Here is a 23,647-nt window from a genome sequence, read left to right as displayed (position 1 = left end):
GCAGATTACTGTTTAATAACACTAATATATGTAAACACAAATGCTATAGTTACGCTAGTTGCGTTTTTTACTTGCTTTTACGAGTTTGATGGTCGAAAATTGTTAAATTGTTCGAACATCTTTACAATTCTCAGACGACATGGTGATGAGCAGGTGTAAGATGCGGGTTATATTTTTTTTTTGTAATCCCTATTACTTTCTAAGGGAATGCGGTCACGATTCTCTGAAATAGATTCACTTTATGGACTGTGGACTTTACCCATTATCAAGTGACTCACATTGACCAATCATTTGTGTTAAAAAATACGCAGATTCGGAATCGAGTTTGCGCTATTATCAAAACGATTTTACTGCTAAATGATGGCTTCTTTTACTAGGTAATTTAAACTGCGTTTGAAATAATTAAATATTGTTAGAAATTCATTAATAAGATCATATAAAAACATTTAATTTTACTCATTCAGGAAAGGGCAAGTCTGCCGAAATTAAAATTAAACCTAACAGCGCCATCTATCCGACGGTATATTAAAAAAGATGTCGCATAAAACGTTCCCTAAGACGAGTGCCCATTACGCACAATTTAAACGCCTGTTTGTCTTGGAACGTGGCGCCCTCTAAAATTAGGACTTCCATGCATACGGTGAATGCCGGACAAAGAGAACTAAGGTTTTGACTTAGGTATAGTAAGGGGTGAACTGGGTGTTAATTGGTAAAGTGTGTCATATATTATTTATACACACACACCCATGCCTTTTATCTCCAGTGATATCTAGAGGCGCAACTGGTACACGCACTTTTCATCGTATTTCCTCCCATATTGTGATAGGAGTCGAGCCTATCGCCATATCGGGCACAAATTCCAAAATCCGGGCTGATACTGATTTATAGTACAGTCTATTGTGCAATGAAGATCTAAATATATTTATATTTTTTTAAAAAATCATTATGATAGACTACTAAGACGTTAAAGAACGAAATAAATAGGGTCAAAAGTATATGCCAAGGTTGCACCGCTGCCAATCCTTTCCAAACTGCTTTTGACTATAAAACGTGTTCTCCGCGAATATGATTACAATACAGTGCAAGAAAACATTCGAAAACTTCCCAGGACTAATCCGACGAAATCCAACCGAATGGTACACCTACTCAGAACTCAATGTCCCTTTTTGTGACCCCGTCTTTACATTCACTATTAAAATTCAACAATACGTGACGACTGGGACGGATCTGAAATGAAATTGAGTGGACGGGACCTCCCACGGGACGGTATCATATTAAGCCAGTCGAAATGACATTTGGTTTTGTGAATTAATTATTTCGGTTAGGCTGGAATATGGACAGTTTTATGTCGACCGATGTGTTACTTTATCTGTTAATTTATAGTTATTAAAATTTTAAAGAGATAATAATTCGCTAGATTTTGATATATTGCTCCAATTGCTAGGGGCAAAAGCTAGAGTTATTGGCCTTATTGTGTAGTGAGTAAGAATACATGAAACTGTAGGTAATGCGAGTGACTGCAAATTCTATTCCTTGTACTAGGTTTAACTATCAGTCAGCCAGTGACAAAAAATAATAATGAGTACTTTATACGAAGTAGTTAGATGATTATTATTGATACTTAATTTAATTGTCAGCCGAAGAAGCAACGTAACATACAAGTAGATGTCAATTATTGCAAAAGTAATTTTAAGAACGATATCTTGATTACGTATTTTATTCTAAAATCGTCCATTAGTTTTGTTAATCGAATCAAAAAACTATTTCAATTATAAAGTTGATCAAACAATGACTATATTTGTCAGCAACGGCTAATCGAAAAATATTTATTATAATATCCATTTAACTACGAATTTGCTAGTCGTCAGCAGCAAAATTCAAGCCTAAACAAAACAGCAGACTGTTTCACAAACCAAACGATATTAAATAAACAAAAACTACTTACAAACAGTTATAATGTTTAGACACGTAAATAAATTATGGAATTTGCTTAACTGCCATTTTGTAAACAAATTGCGTTTGAAACTAAATTAAATAAGTTTTCGCGATACATCGGGCTCAGCGGCTCATTTTTTCGTCACGTCAAAACTTGGGAATTGGCGAATCTCGTTTTATATTACCTAGGAGTTTTTTTTATAAACGATAATAGTTAGTATCTTGTTTGATGGTAAACACTTTGACCGGAGGTAGCGCAGAAATTTTAACAACAAAGACTAATGAGACTGAGGCACTGCGTTCATTATTCGAGACTAGGTACTATTTATACTATACTTCAATATAATGCCCGTAGTTATTCTTGCTACAACGCCTTTTAAATGCAAACCCAATAGTACCTGCATGCTGATTGGCAGCAGATAGACAGGCCAGATACATTCTGTTATTATTTTGTAAGAAAGAGCAGGTTGGAAAAAATAAAACCCAATAAATGTATAATTTTGTATAAATTAGCGTTTGCCTGCGGCTCCGCCCACATGAAAAAAAATCCGGGGTAGAAGGAGTAGTTATTAGAGTAAAAAACAAAATCGGTTTATTAGCACCTGAGATTAGCCTTTTCAAACGAACAAACTCATCAGCCTTATAAGAATAGATTTGCATTACTTTTTGCTCTAAAATCGTGTAAAATTTTTAAACATTAGCTATAATTTTGTTAAATCCGCAAACGAAATTTACCCCCCACCGATCCCTGCCTCCCACCCTGTAACAGATTCAATCATAATTGAATTTGGTATCGGCTTCAATGGGACCCGTTGTGATTTCCTTTAATTTCGCGCAGTTCCGAAATAAATGTCTGTTAAACAGATTTTTGGGGGGTATTTGGTGCCCATCGGACCACTAATATAACGGATCAATTGTTTTAAAAGATAATTGTTCATAATGGTCTGAGTTAGTTAAGGTTATATTATCATTTTAGATATTAAAGTTAAGCTTGAAATTTTGGTACGAAATTCGAATTTTGAGGCAGGCTTTTGTTTCAAAGTTTGACGGCAAATAGTATTAATTATCTTCTAAAAGTTACTTTTTATTGACGTTTGGTTTAAAAAGATGTCAAAATTATTACATAATTGAGTGGTAGTTTCGTTGCATATAGTATCGCCTACAGCATGAACTGGTCCGCTCGACCGTGGTAGCACCTCTGTCTTATCAAACACGTAGCTTTGCTCTTACGTTTCAAACTATCTAAAATAAGATATCAGTAAATCGTCTTCTTAAATTTATTTTCTTCCAACTTTTGCATTTAAATAAATGCTCAAATCGAACCACCAACCTATTATCAGAATCCTATATCTCTTCCCCCGGGATCTCATTACACTATTACAGAAGGAAAAATAACCCTTAATGACGACATTAAACTTTCCCCCACATAATTACGCAACTTGCATAAGGTCTGCGCATTCGACCCTAAGGGAGAAAGTCATTTGAGCCGCGGAGTACGATATAGGGTTGTCAGTGCGAAAAAATAGATCGGAGAAGATAATAAATATGTATTATGAATTCCAAATGATTTATTTCTCCAGTTTTCTTTAATATGTAATTTAGTGCTTAAGTATTCTTTATCATGATTGTGTTCTGTGCTATGCCTTTTGTTAAATAAAAAAATAATAATAAAAAATGCCTACTTAATTAAGAGACAAATAATACGGTCGACTTAGATAAGGGCATTAATTAGGCACACATAAATACCATTAACACAACTTGACCCTTGAATGAAAGAGCAAGTTTGGCTCTACATTACTTCTAGCACTACGATTTTAGCTTTCGTTATGACTAGTCATTTCTATATTTTAAACGAAAATTACTTGATACTTGATAGCAAGTAAACCGATGATACCCACAAATAGATCCTAATATCCAGACAGACCTAGTAAAACTGAAACTTAAAATGAATCTAAAATTGACAACCCTAACCTCAATCGGTCGACAAATCGAATTTACCTTTTAAACTCTCGAACACAGAGTTGAAATTCCAACACGATTATTTTCAGAACTGAACAGTAGCCAGGTTGGAATGGCAATAGTTGTAAGTGGATTTCGGAGGTAGATTCCCGTAATGGGTGATTAGGGAGTAAAGAAAGCATAACCCGAGACGTTACGGCTGATTTCGTATGTTACCCACGGTTTTAGTGGCATGGACTTGCTTCTTTCAATTTTGCGCTCGTTTTTATGATAGTGGTATATTAGTAGCTAGGTTTTTATGTCTGGTGAGCGAAAATAAATGAATTGAAATACGAAATTGGATCATTTTTTTTATTACATTGTGGTCACGCAGCGACGAACAAAGAATTGTTTGGATTAAAGCGTCATCTTTTACTTGCAAGTCGTCGTGGAACTTAAGTTAACCATCACCTTGAAGTGACCCTATTGGAGCTGATAAAGTACAGTATAGTATACATATAATATAGATTAACGATATTGGGTTTAATTGTCACTAGATTTATGCCGGCCTTTTCTATGGAACTTATGCGTAGTTTCTGCTTTCTTCTTCGGGTAGTCATCATTTAGGTAGCTAGTGAAAGGCTGGTCGGTTAGGGCATACTCTCACCGGTGAGGATTGCGACGCGACCTTTTATATATATTATATATATTAGCGACGAACGACGACGAAGCGACGATAGCCTAGTTGGGTATGGAACGGTCTGCCGAGACGAATGTCCGCAGGTTCAAATCCCAAGGGCACACACCTCTGACTTTTCTAAAAAATCATGTGTGTATTCTTTGTGAATTTATCGTTCGCTTTAACGGTGAAGGAAAACATCGTGAGGAAACCTGCATATCTGAGAAGTTACTCTGTAGGAATTTCGATGGTGTGTGAAGTCTACCAATCCGCACTAGGCCAGCGTGGTGGATTAAGGCCTAATCCCTCTCAGTAGTAGAGGAGGCCCGTGCTCAGCAGTGGGCAAGTATATAATACAGGGCTGATATTATATATTATTATATTTTTTATATATTAAGTATATATTTGCTCCTCTTACCTCCCTGCCCGAGCTGGCTTTCATTTATATTATTCTTTGCTTTTATAATTTTATCTCTAACATGTATGCGGTTAAAAGTAACTCTAATTATAATTAATAACTTATACCTTGACCTGTCACAAGTGCGACTATATTTGCCTAAGTGACTATTTTATTTATTTTAAATTATAGACCAGTTTATTTTTAATCCCATCTAAAGGATAAACTATAAAACAAGATTTTCAATATTGTGTATCTTGGTTATGCAATCGCATGTAAACACTAGAACCTTTCTATGTGACAGAATATCCTTTACAGTTGCAGTGGCGAAAAACCACCATAAATTAAATACGTAGGAAAATACGGTGCAAAATCAACTGAAACCATTAAACTAAATTAATTGCAACTAAACCTGCGATAACTTACCATCTAATATTCCTGAGGATGTTTGAAAGGTTTTTTTAAATATCGTAGCTATTTTCGGCGTGTCACCTTAAATTGACCTCTGCGGGGACTGCCGGCGGATAGACGGCGAGGTCTATTTTAAAAAGTTATTTCGGGTCCTCGGATGTTAGTCATTGATTTTGGAGGTTTGGGGAACTGTGAAAATGTGCTGAAATATTTTGTGTTACTTAGTATGCGTTTAAAATAGTATTTAACATTATCTATTTTTTGGAAATTTAATTTGTTGGAGTTCTTTTTGTTTTTTGTCATGTAAGATTCGCAAGGGTTTTTAATTGGATTTTGCGTTTATTCAAATTATATTATTTTATTCAATTATTCTGTACTAAATTTGCTAAATAGTGAGCACTTTTTTCAAACTTATTGGACAACATCTTTTCGTCTCAGGATGACGAACGCAATGGAGCACCACGCAATACTTTGCAATTCAAAGGTTTGTATGGTGTTAAGTTCTATTGTTTATAGACGGCCGAATCTCTTACTATCAGACGAGCGGCATGCTCGTCTCGACATTCAAATGCATTAAAAAAATGGGAGATATGACGTCATAAATTCAAGCTAATAAACTACTTGTTCCTTAATAATTCAATCTTTAGTTTCGTTTACCTCCACACAACGTAATAAACCGAGAGAGCACTGAAATATATCTTTGAGATAAAAACAAAGTAACGTAAGATAAAACTCCGAATGCGGATTCCTTTATCTGCAACAATTTGTAATAAAAAAAAACACGACAAACTCACGGATTCGTGTTTTAAAACAATTGTAAATCTGTTCACTTTTATTTGCTGATGTAATTTGTGGGGGGAATGGGATAAACTTGTCTATTCATTGTAGCGTCTATGTCCGTTACGGTTATCGGGTTGCTTTAATGGCAGCGTATATGGATGAGGTTTCAGATACAATCCCTAGGTTTGCTAGTCCTCATTTCAGCCGGGAATCGTCCACTGCTGGACATAGGCCTCCCTCATTGAGCGCTATAGAGACCGGTTCTGGGCCGCCCTCATCCATCGGACTCCCGCGACCCTCACCAGGTCGTTGGTCCATCTCGTGGGGGTCCTGCCTATGCTGCGCTTCGCCTTAGGTTTGCTAGTGATAGGATATATTTACACAAGTTGTTCAAACCCGCATAGTGGCCTACGTAAGTGTGTTGCGTTCCAGGATTATCCTGTATTCGGTTCCAACAGGCCGGCATAATTGTGTCGACTGTCGAGGGGTAATCATCTCTCGTCAATCGACATTCTATTACACCCCACTCCACTTACCATCATGTAATGGGGTTACTTTCCCGTGCTCGTGTAAGTAAGGGTAGGATAAAGTGATATTGGGTTTTACTGCTCTGTATCAGACGGGAGTCTGGAATTTGTGCCTGGTACAGAAATAGGCTCCCCCTATCATATTATGGGATGGAACACATATAGCAAAGTGGATGCCATGGTTGCGCTCCTGCCTATTCCTTAGGGGACTTCTTTTAGTATAATTGCTATGTAGCTCATGTTGTGGTTGCATATAATCAGAGTTGAAATATTAGGTGTTTATGAATATGTGATATATTTGTAAATTATCATTGTGAACTCAATTTGCAATTCTAAATAAATCTATATATATATATATATATATATATATATATAAAAATGACTACCTATTTCCCTTGGTCACGCCATCACGCGAACGGCTGGATTGATTTCCCAATTTTTTTTGTTGTGTTTGTTATTGTCAGAAGGTTCATATGAAAGAAAAAAAAAATTGCGCGGAAAATTAGAAAATTTAAGAAAACTTAAAGAAAATATTAATTTTATGTAATTTTCAATTGTTTGAAATTTCTGTCAGCGATTGACAGAATGCGCGCTGCAAATTCATAGTTAAGACGGGACAACGTCTGTCGGGTCAACTAGTAAATAAATAAAAGATGTGAGTATGTGTGTCAGCTATGTATTTTTAGGTAATGGAATAAACTTGCCTTTGTATGTATTGTATTTTCTATGTTCTGTTATGATGGATTATTCTTCACTAATAATATGCTTATCATATTTTGTCGATAATTGTCGGCTTGATTTAATGGCACCGTGTAATGATAATGGACTGGAAAGCTTTATGTATAGATATCAGGCAATATTTATCTAACATGCGTGAAAAAAATGTTATGGCTGCCCTATATCGTTGGCTTACTATTACAACGACCTATGTTAATTTTTATTTATAAGAGAGATGATATTTTTATATATTATTTTAGAATATTTAACGTTGCGCGTGTCTGTTATATATTTTAGGTTGCATTACGTTCCTTTTTGTGTTTTCTTGTAAAATTGTATTCTTGCTATGTTGCGTGCAATAAATGTTTTTATTATAAAATTTAAAATTTTCTTGTATAATATTTATAAGACAATAATTGTTCCCCGTATTTTCGGGATTATTGGATTTTTGTCTGAGGGACATTAAATCATGCGATATATTATAAAAAAAGTGTTTAAAGATAGAACCTTGTAATAGTAAGCCCGAGATATTAGAGTTTTTTTAGGGATGGTGAAAGATATTATTTTTATAGTTATTTTTTTTATTTTCAATATAAGTAGATTTTTTATATTCTTTTTATTATATATCTTAGTATTATTCAGTAGTTATGTTATTTATGTGTGTTATGCTTGATTGTCTTATTTTTTTTTTAATTTGGGTTAATATTCGTTCGATTTCTTTTTATTGTTGTTATTTTTATACAAATGCTGTTTAACAGCTGTGATTAGTGAGTAGTCTCATCCATATAGGTTGTTATTTAAATTAAGCATTGTTAGTCTATTAAATAAATATATTATATATTAAATAAATAAATAAATATAGCTCCATATGTAATCATGCTAAAACTAATTTATCGCTAAAGCTATTGCAGTACTTAGTCTCCGAACGAAAAACACCTATCAAGCCTGCCCTAAAAACTATCAAGGACCCTCTAAACTTCGACATTTAATAAAAACAATGTGAAGGAGGTCGAACTAATATCGAAGCGGCTGTTTTTACAAAAAACCGGGCAAGTTCGATTAGGTATCGTGCGCTGAGGGTTCTGTACATATAATTATACAATAGTTATATAATTATAGTGTCGATAGCCTAGTTGGGTGTGGAACAGACTGCCAAAACGAATGCCCGCAGGTTCAAATCCCAAGGGCACACACCTCTGACTTATCTAAAATCATGTGTTTTTTCTTTGTGAATTTATAGTTCGCTTTAACGGTGAAGGAAAACATCGTGAGGAAACCTGCACATCTGAGAAGTTCTCTATAGGAATTTCGAAGGTGTGTGAAGTCTACCAATCCGCACTAGGACAGTGTGGTGGACTAAGGCCTAATCCCTCTCAGTAGTAGAGGAGGCCCGTGCTCAGCAGTGGACAAGTATATAATACATGGCTGATATTATTATTATTAATTATACAATAGACACATACATGCATCGCACTTATTTCCCTTTTCAGGAGTAAGCAGAGATGTTATTACACCCAAAGTTTAGCAGTTATGTTAGCTCTCATACAATACCATTCGAATACTTTTTACATTGAAAAAAATAAATAATGGACAGTCTTATTGCTACAAGTGATCTCGATCACACCTTCTTCAATAATAATCGCTGTAATTTTATTATCATAGTTATGCTTAGACATTAACTACATAGACAATTTTAGTCATCGGGTTATTTTTGCGTCGGACTACGTATGGACGTACTACAAAAAATAGAAGCCTGTGTGAACGGGCATAGGGTTAGTAAAAGAAACCTGCCATCGTTAAACCGTCGAACCATAAACACAGTAATGAGAACTGTCGAAGTAAAGTGATATTTTGGATTTAACGTTGAAAAACAAAGTGCTGACTGTGAACTTAAAAAAGTGTTTTTTTTTTTAAGTTTCCACTCATCTAAATTGCATTGTTTTCTCCTTATAGCTAATCACTTGTATTGTAAGTATTATAAGATATAAGCGCAGCTTAATTTGGGTGCTACTAGCAAATACTACCTACATGTTTATTACGTCTGTATTTGAAATACATAAATAAATCCACCATTCTTTAACTGGGCACATGTTTAAGAGCAGTGGTGATTATAAATGAACCGCCGCGCCTGTTCGTTTTACTATTGTATTTTATTTATTTATGATGAAATAATAGCGTAATAAGTACTAAAAGCTAAGGAATTGAGTATTATATTTCACTGAGTTTTGCCTGCGGCACCGCCTGCTTGTATTTTTTTCTGGAATAAATATTTTCTCAGGATAAAAACTAGCCTATAGCACTCAAGAGTAATGTAGCTTCGTATTAGTGAAAAAAAAAATCTAATTCGATTTAGCAGTTCCTGAGATTAGCGCGTGCAAAGACATAAACAAACTCAGCTTTATATATATGTATAGATTTGTCTCAGTAACTTCTGTTCGCTACTACACTACGTAAAATTAAGATGAAAAAATGCAAAATTTTCTCCATAACAATTGAGTGATTGATACGTGTTGTGATAACGGATATTCAATCATTCATAAACCATCAAATTTATAGTAAGTAGGATTATAATCGTAGCAGGCAACCCTATCGGAGTTGGTCGGAGCCTTCCCGAAACTACGCAGGCGTTTTAAAGTAAATCTTAAAGAAAACCAAACTATTGAATTCACGTCTTGTTTCTTTCAAATTGTGAAACTTGATGCCTTAACAAACTGCGCAGCGACGTTTATTATGATATTTAGGGTTGTCACGCTGACTGTTTTATTTTTTTAAATATTTATAACAGACTATAAGTTAGTTATATGACGGGAAGTAACCACTGATCGTGCATGGTGAAAATGCTATAGGAATTTTTGGGCGATGGTGATCTTTAGGTATAGAAAAGGACTACAATGTAAAAAGGTTTTTTTTTACTATCTACGTAATTCTAAAGAACTTTCAGATATACAATATACGCTTTTCGATTATAAAGACCATATAAAGGCGGACGATAATCAACAATTATTAAGTAAATGCGTAATTTAGAAGCCAGGAATGGTTTGGGACGCCATTGTATTGGCTGTTAGAGTCCATATATGATTCGTATTATCTTGACTTAACCTCAAAAATTTGCATTAACGTTAACCCATCGATGGATTTAAAAAAAATCTCCCGCATTTCAGTGAATTTTAAAGCCGAAATAAGTTACGCTATAATCGGCTTGCGCGAAATTAAAACTCAAGCATACATACATATATTAAACGTAAATATTATCTCGCTCATATTTTGTATGATGCGGACGTGCCACGAAACATGAATTAAACTGCGCTCAGTTACTTACCAAGATGTTAATCTGGGGCTTGGTTGATCAGGGTGCCGAATTTTAGCAAAATCCGTGAGCTGTTTACTGCGTTTACTTTGACTAAACTATCTTCAAAAAATTATAACAAACTTTTGCTTGCAGCTTCGCTCGTGTGAGAGTATTTTTCCTGGATAAAAGTAATTGATGTCCTTTGTTTTTGGGATTGTAATTTCCTCACATTTCTTAGTATTCAGTATATTGTACAAGAAGGTTATTTATTGTTTCATACCGTATCCATTCTGTTACGCATTGGATATTTCTGGAACCTAGTATTACACAGTCATATTAACATTGCGTTATTATTAACTATATATTCGTCTTTACCTCTGCTAAAAAATGCTGCAAAAATCTTTCATGAGTAACGAATATTTCAGCTTAATATATCGGTTTCATTTTCTGATTTTTTGATTATTTTGTAGTTTAGTGGGATTACGTCGTATGTGTAAGTGTAATGTTGCCATTACGATAAATTCTCTTAGAGTAGTAGTAATGGCCTAAACAGCCAAAATTAAAATTTTAATTATTTTTGCGAATCTTAAAGTTTATTAATTTACAATTTTTTTTCGAGACTTTTCCGCCCTCACAAACACCACTACAACTCCTGTAAGCCAGGATCAGTGGCACGCATTTTATGACACCGAGCAGTGAAGCTCGGCGAGTCTCAGGGAAAACTAATATGTCATTATCCCGCAACGAAATTAATCAAATAGAAAGATAGGGAGGAGTCGGAAATATTAATTATATTATATTATATTATATTATGGGAAACTGTTGATTTAATAATAATAATTTATAGTATGATATAATTTATTAATACAATGTCAAAATAACCCTGTATAGCAATGAATTGGGTGTAAACCATATCCATTCCGCTTCACATTAGCATACAGCAAAGTACGAACAGCTTTCCGGATTAATAAGGCATTACCTGAGCCATGTGAACCGGTGTGTTGCTGATAACTTGCTGCAGGAACAATTCATTGACAACAAACTAGATACTCAACTTGTACCGCGTACTTTATAAGGATCTATCAATTTCTCGTTTTCATTTATGTTATTTCTTATTTGTGCATGTCCTGTTCACTTCAAAAAGGTTGCAAATAATTTGAAGGTTGTATTATAAAACTTAAGTGTTTGAAACCAATTTTGTGGACCTAATAAAAAGAAAAAAAAACGCGTTAAGCTTCTTGAGTGTACGAATCAAGAAGATAATGACAATCATACTATGGGTAACTTTAGCCGGCATTTTTTTCAACGGCAAATTGATCCCATTGCACCTGATGGGGTTAATGGGGTTCAATAGAATGTTGATTGACGAGAGATGATTACCCCTCAGCAGTCAACACAATTATGCCGGCCTGTTGGAACCGGATATACACAGGCTGAAACCGGGACGCGGTACACTTACATGGGTCACTATGGCGGGTTTGAACATCTTGTGTACAGTGGTCGCTATCCAGGCGGATATAAAATATATCCTAACACCAGCATTTATTCAGCAACATACTTGGGAATATTGGCATATCACTGGACATTCAATCATTTTACTTCTTCGATGAAGAAGATTGACCTTAATATTGGCTCTCCTCCCTTGAGAGCACATCATAGGTAGCGCCTGCTCGGCCTTGCTTTCTATTGCCTTTCATTTTCACCCAACCATGTTTTTGATCCTTCGAGCTGGATAAACTCGTATATTTATACGTGTTTCAACGTAGTGGAAGCGTTGGCATATTTTGTTATGAGTATAATACTGTAAAAATGTTATTGCCTAGTTTTTCTGAATAAACTTTTATTATAGTTATTGTAAATAGAATTTTCTTTTTCCTAAATTGTTGCCTACACGTCTGTTAAGTTACGTAAGTCCATCTAGGCATAAAATCATTGTCTAAATCTGCCACTAAGCAGTGTACTGAATACAAACCCCGTCAAGATCCAATTGTAAAGTAAAATAGATAACCAGGAAAGAGAATTTGACCAAATAACAAACAATACACTAACCACAGCTATATCCTAGAGAACCCCACGATGAATATTATATAAGACAAGGAACCATATAAATCGTAGGATATGAAATCTTAAGGGTTTATATAAATTAACACGAGCTCTGACCCCCAGCCCTTCGCGTGAGAGGTACGTGTGAAATATTATAATTGAAGTAAGGGCAAATAATAGTTAATATTTCCCTTGGTTTAGTACATGCGTAAAAAATCGACTAGGTCATAGGTTCGATTTTGTAAAGATTTTTTATTTTCGTTTCTCTATTATACGTGGAATATGTTTAGCACTAGCCCGACAGTGGTAAGGGATAAATTCATTTACATTTGTACTGTTAAATATATGTTGTCCAATTCTTTTCTAAGTGCACTAGATGACCGCTCTACAACTGACGGTAAGACGAGTAGGGTCCAGAAAGTGTCGCCTGACGAGAGATTACTTCTCGCTCATCGAAGCTTTTATGCCGGCCTGTTGGTAAGCGGATTTATATAGGCTGATCCCGGAACGTGACACATTTACGTGGGCTATCGCGGGTTTTATATCTTCTGTACCGTGGTCGCTAACCGGGCGGATACAAATACCACCAGCATTACACCAAGGGTAAATAAATCCATTAGAAAGAAAAAACAAACACAATCTATATACGAATGTTAGACTTTGCTGCCTTCATGGTCACGGGGGGACCATAAAGGCTGCAAAGTCTTCGAAACGTCGGGAGAAAAGTAAAATATTAAAACCGCGATAAAATCCTTAAAATAGTTTAATTTCAACAATCTATATACATATATAACAAAAAGCACTTTATTATTATTATTATTTACTACTGGTAGTAGATCTCATTTGTGAGAGTCCGCCTGGGTACGTACCGCAATGTCTATTTCTTTTGCCAAAGCAGTGTGTAGTCATACTTGTGTTCCGGTTTGAAAGACATTGTAGCCAGTGTAACTACTAGATATAACAAGACTTAACATCTCATGTCTCAGGATGGCGAGTGCAGTGGAATACCAAACAATACTTTGTAATTCAAGGTGTTGGATTGTATTTCAACTGTTTATGGGCGGTCATATCGCTTACCATCAAGCGAAGGCAAGCTCGTCTCATCATTTAAAGCAATAAAAAAAAATAACACAATAATAGCATTTATCAAACCACATAAGTTTATAATAGTTTACAACAGTATCGACACCTAACTATAGATAATTAGTATGCAGAAACTGTAACAATAATTTCCTAAAGACTTAAAACTATGTTTGCTACAGAGCTCCAACTCAGCATATGCTGTCAATAAAGCAAGGTTAGACTGTGACTCGGGGATTCAACCTAGTTCCAATAACGTAGGTGCTGTTGTACCTCAGCTTTAGTGACAAGGCGTGAACAAGGGCCCATCGAACTGTCTCTTCAAGAAAACAATTTTCAAATTAAACAATAAAGGCGCAAGCGGTCCGGTGATGTTATTTTTACATTACGTTTCGACAACAGACGCCAGTACCATGTAATTATGTTATTGTTTATCTCGTGAAACGTAATATAATTTTCATCGCTCTAGTGATATATATTTAAGTTGTAACTGAAAGAGGGTATCAATAATTGACGTAGATATCTAATTTAATTGTAAATTTGTAAAAGAAAATGTATGTAATGTAGAATTCGAAATCTTTGGAGTGGTATAGATACCATTTTATTTTTAAGTTAGTACACTTGTAGTACACCAATGTAAACATATATACTTTATAAATATTTACTGATTAAAGCAAAATAAATTATTTTTCATACAATTAGAAATAAGAATTTAAGGTTATAGCTTTAGGTCCATTTTTTATACATTTTGTTTCACCTTTAATCTGGGTAACTAAACAAGTATTGACAAGTAAAGAATTTAAATTCACGTTCAGTTAGTGATTAGTTCTCGCAGTTGAAAGAAAAACGTAAAAATAATTAATATGCATGGATATTTCGGCCTTTAAAATTTCGTCGTATTAAATTTAAAAAATTGAAAAATTGACCTTAAGCTATAACCTTTGCATCTTAGGTAATTAAAAAATCCTATTATAAGGGCATATCATTTTGCTTATTTTATATGGCATTTATTTAACATTTTACTACCTATTTTGCGAGTATATAGATGAAGTGCTCTAAACAATAATAAAAAGACCAATTGTATTTTTTTTCTTCTCTCTATCATGTACTGTACTTTATACTTTAAACTGATTTTGAAAAGAGCAACACCAGAGTTTCTTGCCCATTCTTCTCTGGTGAGAACTGCTTTCCGAACTGGTGGTAGAGGTATTATAGACGGAATCTAAATAATGTATAGCATTTTACGAGTTCAAATAAATTATTTTATTTCAAAAACCATTTTTAATTTTTTTTTATTAATAAATAAAAAAAAAACGAAATTTATATTATAGATTTTCTAAACATTATACCTGTTTACATAAGCATGACAGAGAACTGTGCTTTTGATGATATGGGGAACAAGGGGTTAAAAATACTAAAATTCTACTTATATTATAATACTAAAAAGACCCCAAATCCTTCATAGGAGTCCTAGTAAAGACTGTCATGTATAATGTATATGGAAGCCTAATGTTTATTTGCCATTTATATTCCGTTCGCGAAACAAATTACAAACATTAGTTTTTACGAGGTCCAAACACGGCGCGTGAAAACATAAATTATTGTTTTAATTGAAGTCATGAAGAATATGTATGTGTGTGTGAAGGAAATTCAACAGTATTGCGCCAATATTTTTATTAAATAACTACTTTTAAAATGTCTTTAGGGTCTGCCTATCATACTCATATCAACAGTATTGTGCCAAAAAAATTATTAAATAACCAATTTTAAAATGTCTAGGGTCTGCCTATCATACTCATCTGTCAGCGAAATCAATAATAGATCCTGAACTCTATCTCCAGATGTCTTATAAAACCGTATCGTACTTATTAAAACTATTTTACGGATTTTATCTTTATTTATATTAATATTTTCTCACGGCGTTTCGATTTTGTTTCCACATTGTCAATAGTCAAAAATATAAAATTTCGTATAATTGTAAAATGTAGGTAGATATTGTAATTATGACTTGCATATACATATAAAACCTCAGTTCGTCCGTGACCATGAAGGCTGTAAAGTCTTCGAAACGTCAGGACGAAAAATAGTATTATTTCAATGTCTACCTATCGTATAAATATAAGAAATTATTACGTACCCTACCTTTTTAATATTAGAATAAATTGAAAGTAGGTATCTAGGTACTGCGGCATAGTAAACACAATAGGAACCGTCTCCAACTTTATGAAACAATAAAAAAGCGCAAACTCTGGCAATTAGGTTTCAAAACTTTCACTAAAAACTATATTTCAACAAAATACCTCGACTAAAAATAGCTAAGTTAATATTTAAATAAAAATCTGGGTCGCAAAAAACAAACTTACTTTTACAGACGCAAAAAGTGTTTCAATATTAAAACCCACGCAAGCAACGTTTCGTCGAACGCAAAAATAACATTGTCATGCAAAAGAGTTGAGTATTTCTTATATTAATACGTTTGCATTACAGCTTTTACCTTAATCTACAAATAAATGAGAAAAAAGGTACAGCCGAGTATCCGCCGTGAAAGCCTATGCGTACAAACATACATTCGTAAAATAAATTACTATAGATGCGTGACAGTAGGGGTGGGACTATGTCGATACAATTTAAAATGTCGATACGTTTTTGTTTTACTCTAAAGCGAGTGAAATAAATACGTATTGGTTCAGTTAAATTCTAAGAGAACCTTACCCATGCTATGGAATTATTAAAGGGTAGTTTTAATTTTTAACTCCATGAAAGATAAGAATAAAATTAATCCATCAATACTTATACATACAGCTAAACAGTTTATTTGTTTGAACGCGTTACGTTCAGAAAGTACTGGACTGGATTTGAATTTGTGTATTTGTCCCCGGAAAACTTTTTCACATGGGCGGAGTTGCAGGGAAGAGTTAGTTTTAAAAACGCATCGTTACCTATTAGACTACCATAGATTTTCACGTTGCACAACCTTGATAAACTTCATCCTAATTGCTTCATTTACTTTTATTAATTTTGCCATGAATTCCCGGCACATGCTTCACCTATTTGTTACACAGCTGTTTAAGTAAGTAAAACTATCAGTCGCTCCTCATAAATTAACTTTAATTAATAACAATTCACCCTTTTTATTATACACTACAAAAATAAATATTAAATCCTAACTGCACTCAAACTTATCTATAAATCCGAGACTGACACCCATCCCTACAATTCCACCCGGACAAAAAGCGGCAACATTTCGTTGGTTGATACATGAGGACGATTTTTAACAGCACCCCCAGTTTACAGGCCACTCACTGATAACCCACGTTACTGCATATTATGTAAGTCATATCATTATTTGGGATTACTCCGGGTTCACGCGTACCTTTAGCTTTAGTGTTAAGATTCGGGATATCTTACTAATGTTTTATGTATGTGGCAATGTTTGGATGTTTTTTTTATTGCTTTGAATGACGAGACGAGCTTGCCTGATGGTAAGGTGGTACGACCAAACAGAAGAATCACCATCTAACACCTTGAATTACAAAGTATTGTTTGGTATTCTACTGCGCTCGCCATCCTTAGACATGAGATGTTAAGTCTCACTATGTCCAGTAGTTACACTGGCTACGATGCCCTTCAAATCGGAACACAACAGTGACTAAACACTGCTGCTTGGCGGTACAAATAAACATTGCAGTGGTACCTACCCACGCGGAATCTCACATATGAGAAACCTACCACCAGTAAAGTTTGTTAGAAGTAAACGCGAAAACCATTGAACTGATGTCCATGAAATTTATTTGTATTCAATTGAGCATGCTATTACCATGTTTTGCGTCAACATCACGGAGCCTTATTTTTTATTTGATTTTAATCAATCTCTCTGCGTTAGAGTTTTTATTAGATAAATATTTGATAGCGTAAAAAATAAAAATGAGTACAATACCCCATTACTACTTATAAAACAATCTCCTGGTAGTCTGTCTTTAGGGTACAAATGTATACTAAATGTCAACTACGAGATTTTATTTACAAAACTTACACCTGAACTTCTAGCACAAATTTACCCGTCATATCTATTGACCTAATTTGAACAGCGCCACCTGAGCGTAGTCGGAACTAAAGTGTGACAGCGTGAACGTTCCCCGCGTGTAAACTTCGAGTAGTATAATTGTGTAACCATAGACTAGCATGTGTCTAAATGTATTAAAAAACGACAGCATATGTCAATTCTTTGACGTTTCGTATCGTCTAAGACTAACTACGTTGAACTACTCAATGCGATTACCATGATATAACTAGCTTTTATTGACGGCTTCGCTTGCGTGAAGGAGTTTTTCGGAATAAAAGTCCCGCTATATATTTTCTCGAGAAAGATAGTACCTATAACCTTCCCAGGGTCTTAAACTATTTCCATACCAAATTTCATAAAAATCCGTTCAGTACATTTTGGGAAATCCGATAACATACAGACAGACAGTAAATGGGACTTTGTTTTATAATATATTGTTGATTCGGTAATATTATCGAATCAAGCCTTGGTATCAGTGCGAGAATGAATCCGTAACTTTTGGATATCTGAATAATATTATTTTGCGCCTAGAAGGCTGCCGAAAGAGCGTTCATCCTAGTAAACTTATCTCACTTCGTGAGACATTTTAACAATATATGGAACCCATTCCTTATATCGTGCCCCTAACCCGGTTTCCTTTAATATAATTCTAATATGTTATCTAAGCTCTTCACAAACATTCTGGAATCAAAAAATATGGGTCCCTTTGAATAGGGTTGTCCCGAATCGAACGGAGAAGGGCTGTGCGTAACAAATATCTCTTATATTCGAATTCATTTGTTGGTTTTTGTGACAACCCTTTCACAGTTGTTCTCGAGTGGGTCTGCTTTGGCAGATTTAGATTTACTGGATATGAATTAGAGGTGATTTTAAAATGGCTAGATAATAATTGCCACAGGAGAATTTAACATTTCGACAGGATGAGGAAAAATGTAAAAATTTAAATATATTCCTCGTTGAATTTGATGAAAAATAAAATCAACTTAACCACATCAAAAGTTTTTTTTATACAATAGTCTGTTTTTAATTACAGCTGGCGATGGTGTTTTAGTTACAGACCTGCTTATCCCTAAAAAGAGAAAAAGGCGTGATGCTATTTAATACTTTCTGCTTAAACACACATGTGATCAATTTTCAATAGTTCGTTAAGCTGGAATTAGCTAGAAGGAATGTTAGTAAGCCGAAATACTTCACTAGTTCTTTGTGATAGTACATGACGGTCCATTTTAATACACTGTCGATTATTTATGTAACAGGTCCTTTTTAGGTTATATTCGCATAATCTCCTGGCTAATAAGATACATTAAACCAGTGTCATTATCTATATCTATACTTATAATAAATCTGAAGAGAGGTCAATTCTGTACATGAAATATATTTCCAAAATAACTATCAGGGGGTGATTAGGGATCGATACTGATGCCAAAAATGCAATTAGTAAAATTTTTGTCTGTCTGTCTGTCTGTATAACCGTTATAGAAACAAAAACTACTCGACGGATTTTAACGAAACTTGGTACAATTTTTTTTCATACTCCTGAACTGGTTATAGTATACTTTTCATCACGCTACAATTAATAGGAGCAGAGCAGTGAAGGGAAATGTTAGGAAAACGGGAGAAGTTATTACACATAAAAATCTAGAAAATACATTATGGAATTTCGTAATACCAAAATAAACACACTGCTAAAACTAAATAAACTACGCTTTAAATCCGACAAAAACTACGTCCCGCCGCATCCATTACCACATTATCTTCGCATCATCAAACCTCCATTCGGACAAAATGTCGGACACGGACAAAAAGGGACCCTCGCTGTATTACGACAAAATTTACATAAAGCTCTAGTTAAGTGAGAATTTCTTTCGCGTGTGTACTTTTTACACGCGCCCGCGATTATTGAGGGACGTACTTCGGGGCCTCAATTTTCTGTCATTAGATGGTCACTTTGAAAATGGGTTTACTTGACTATCTTGTAAAGAGGTTAATGTGGAAACTAGAGTGAATTGTAGACTCGTGAATTTTCACTTATATTGACTTCGTTGTAGCTGTGAGGAACTTGTGAAGACATGGGATTAACTTGGGTAATTGGGTGTACAAGATTTTTCAATAGAAAGTGCAATATTGTATGGCTATGGAATTATCTCATATTACAGAACAAAACAGATATTCTCATTTTATTCTATGTTTTATTGTCTCATACATTTATAACAAGCTAGATTGTGGATGATCGTTTCTTCTTTAATGACTAATTTTGCAGGAACAAGATTCACATTATCGGAATAAAGTAGGTTTTCGGGCGGGAAGGGGGATATCTTCTTCTATACTTATAATAAATCTGTAGAGAGGTCAATTCTGTACATGAAATATATTTCCAAAATAACTATCAGGGGGTAATTAGGGATTGATACTGATGCCAAAATGCAATTAGTAAAATTTTTGTCTGTTTGTCTGTCTGTCTGTCTGTATAACCGTTATAGAAACAAAAACTACTCGACGGATTTTAACGAAACTTGGTACAATTATTTGTCATACTCCTGTGCTGGTTATAGTATACTTTTCATCACGCTACAATTAATAGGAGCAGAGCAGTGAAGGGAAATGTTGGGAAAACGGGAGAAGTTACTCCATTTTTTAAGCTTCCGTCGCGTGTGCAACCTTAATGGTTAAAGCTACACAAAAATCATGTATGACGGAAATGTTCTCCTTAAAATTATGTAAAAAATATCCCATGACAGCATATGTCTATCTTTTATGGTTGACTCACAATAATACGGGTAACTCCCGATAGCTTAGCAGTTCGAAGCTTTCTCATTATATTTGTCTACTCTTACGGTTATAACACTCTCAGTCATCCCCTAATTAAAAAAGTTAACATTATTAAATATTCATAAAAAAGAATCATAGAAATCGGTATAGAAACACCAAAGTTATACATGAAATACGCTAATAATAAGCCATCATGCGTGAATACTGAATCATGCTATAAGGATTATTTTTTATATATATAAGGTCGCGAACGCACAGGCAGGCGGCTTGCTTGGCACCTAGAGGCTAGCGAATCACCTAGCGAGTAGCTTCGTAAAACGAACATTTTCGAACGTTCGCGAACGGCTCCATTTTTGAAGTCCGAAATCCACGCGGGCGAAGCTGCGAGCGGAAGCTAGTCTTGAATAAAGCCTTTTATTAGCTTGAATTTAATGTATTTCGATACTTCGCCTTTTACAAATTGTGTACAGCTGCCATGCGACCAAGTTATAACAATTAAAAAGTGCACAATCACAAATAAAAAAAAAATACAATAACAATAATAAATCTATGGTTTGGAAGTTGTGTCCACAGCGCCGATAGATGTCACTATGTTCCCTAAGTTAAAAATGAAAAAATAAACCAACACTTTCACACTGTCACACGTATACAATATTATTTAACACCAAAATAACAGTGTAACATCTACCTTCACGCAAGGCGTATTATAAGATAACCTTGACACACATACAGACACATTCTCTCACACAGAAACCCGCGAAGTAACATCCACAATGATACGATGCACCTTCAAACCGTCGGGGTGGATTTAAACACACATTACGCCCATTAACCCCTCAGAGGGTGTAACAGAGTTCATTACGTCACACCCGGCCCATTATTTTCTTCCAGTGACAACCCCGTTTGAGTATTCAAGTATTTATCATGGTTTTTTGTTGCGATTAAAGGATTTGTTTGTTGGTTTGTTATTCTTTTTGTTCTGGCTTGATTGGACCTCATTACAATGTTAGAATATAAATAAATGAAGGAAAATAATAATGTTTGAGGGACATTGTAGTCAGTGTAACTACTGGACATAAGACTTAACATCTCACGTCTCAGGATGGCGAGCGCAGTGGAATACTAAACAATACTTTATAATGCAGGTGTTGAACACTAAACATACTGTTTATTGGCGGTCATATCGCTTACCATCAGGCGAACGACAAGCTCGTCTCGTCATTCAAAGCAATAAAAAAATCTCACCCGACTTACACCTCTCAAAAAACAGACGCGAGGTAATATCAAGTGGTATTGTGATGAGGAAATGAAAGTAAGTCGTCGTAGTCAACTGGTGAAATTTCCGCCGTCTGTGACGAGCCCTCGCGACTTTTCAACTGTTGTCTTATTAAGTTATGATTTAAACGTTTCCTCGAAAACATTTGTGATTTGTAAGTGGCAGATTTTGTTGAAATAGGTGCAACTTGATGCTGGGAATATGTTATCACTTTTTGTTTTTAATTTTTAGATGGACAAAGTAAAATGGGCACAATACTTCATGGTATAGAGTCCTACCAAAGATTATTCGCAACCTTTGCTTAGATTCCTTCTAAAGATTATTCGTCACCATTGGATATTCTCAGGCTATTGGCACCCATGATGTTACACACTTATGTGGACTACACGGCGGTTTTATCCTAGAAAAGTGCGCATTTCTACATACGCGGGCGACGACGCGAATAAATTTTAGTAATACATACGTTATATCACGACGCAGATGTTCCTAAACACTTCGTTAACAATATTTGACCTATCCAGTTTCCTTCCTTTGGGACTAGGTTCTATCAGTTTCGTATTCCCGGATAAATATAAACCCTCTCACCAAGCTTTATTAATAAATAATATTTTATACGTAATACATAACCGAGTGTCATAATTAAACAACAATTCTGGTATTCAAAGATGTCGACCAGTTGAGTGACATTTTAGTGGAGATAAAATATGATTTAGATACTTGTTGTTGCTCGCGGTTTCACTCACATGAAGCCATTCGCGCTACAAGTCTCTAAAACTGTTCATATCGCCATGACACAACAGCGCCATTTATTTTAAAAGGCTGAATAATAATCCTATTATTTCCCATTGAAACAAATTACCGGAACAAAAAAGTAGCCTATGTGTTAAACCAAGACATGGTCTACTCATATACCAAATTTCATCCAAATCCGTTCAGTTGTTTCTGAATTTACGTCAAACAAACATCCAAACAGTTTCAAACGTTTCGCATTTATAGTCAGAGAGAGGACATGACATTAGTGAGACAAACGAATAATAGTTACATTATTAAGTAGTTCTAGATTGTTTGACAATTTAAGTCCAAGCCGTAGGGCCTAGACATTGCTCAAAACATTTTCAAATCTACATTTATCATTTTAAATAAAATTTAACGCTAGGCGAACTAAAACAATGATTACACAATATACAAAGATTATTAGCAATACAGAAAGATTGCACGGTCTTCTGAACTCTTGATATAGGCCCAAGCGTCAGGCAGTTACATAACTCTAATTAAACACGTTAAAAACATCTTCACACTAGACCGAGCAATTTAATTTGGAAACAAATTCTACGTGTTTTTGTTGTTCATAAAGTAAAAGTTTCTGTTGGCTTGTCCGAGTGCTTTGGTTCTGGTATATCGTTTGTTAGATTATTAATTTTTTTGTGATAGAACGATAAATATTTTAAATGCCTCAGGCATTAAGTCCGCCTGTATACATTTACTGTATATAAAGTTTAAATAAATAAATAAATAAAATATTTTTATCATCAAACTCTAATCCTGAAAGTCTGTTTTGGTATGAAATAAAATAATTTATTTAAACCTGTAAAATGTTATATATTATTATGTTATATTCTGTCAATATTAAGTCTACCCTAGTTAGGAAAGCAGTTCTTACCAGAGAAGAAAACTTTTATCATCGACAAACTCTTCCACGCAGACGAAGCCGGGAGCAAAAGCTAGTGTCAACAAAATTCATTA

The 23,647-nt window shown here is 34.6% G+C and overlaps 1 protein-coding gene across 1 annotated transcript in view; it reads right to left on the bottom strand.

The window, feature by feature from the left end:
- Positions 1 to 23,647, bottom strand: part of LOC115447622 (alpha-2Da adrenergic receptor) — a 386,941-nt gene that overhangs the window by 9,486 nt on the left and 353,808 nt on the right. The window lies entirely within an intron of this gene.

This window comes from Manduca sexta, chromosome 18 (assembly GCF_014839805.1).
Source record: "Manduca sexta isolate Smith_Timp_Sample1 chromosome 18, JHU_Msex_v1.0, whole genome shotgun sequence".
In the NCBI taxonomy this organism is placed as follows: domain Eukaryota; kingdom Metazoa; phylum Arthropoda; class Insecta; order Lepidoptera; family Sphingidae; genus Manduca; species Manduca sexta.
This window is presented reverse-complemented; position numbering and strand designations above follow the sequence as displayed.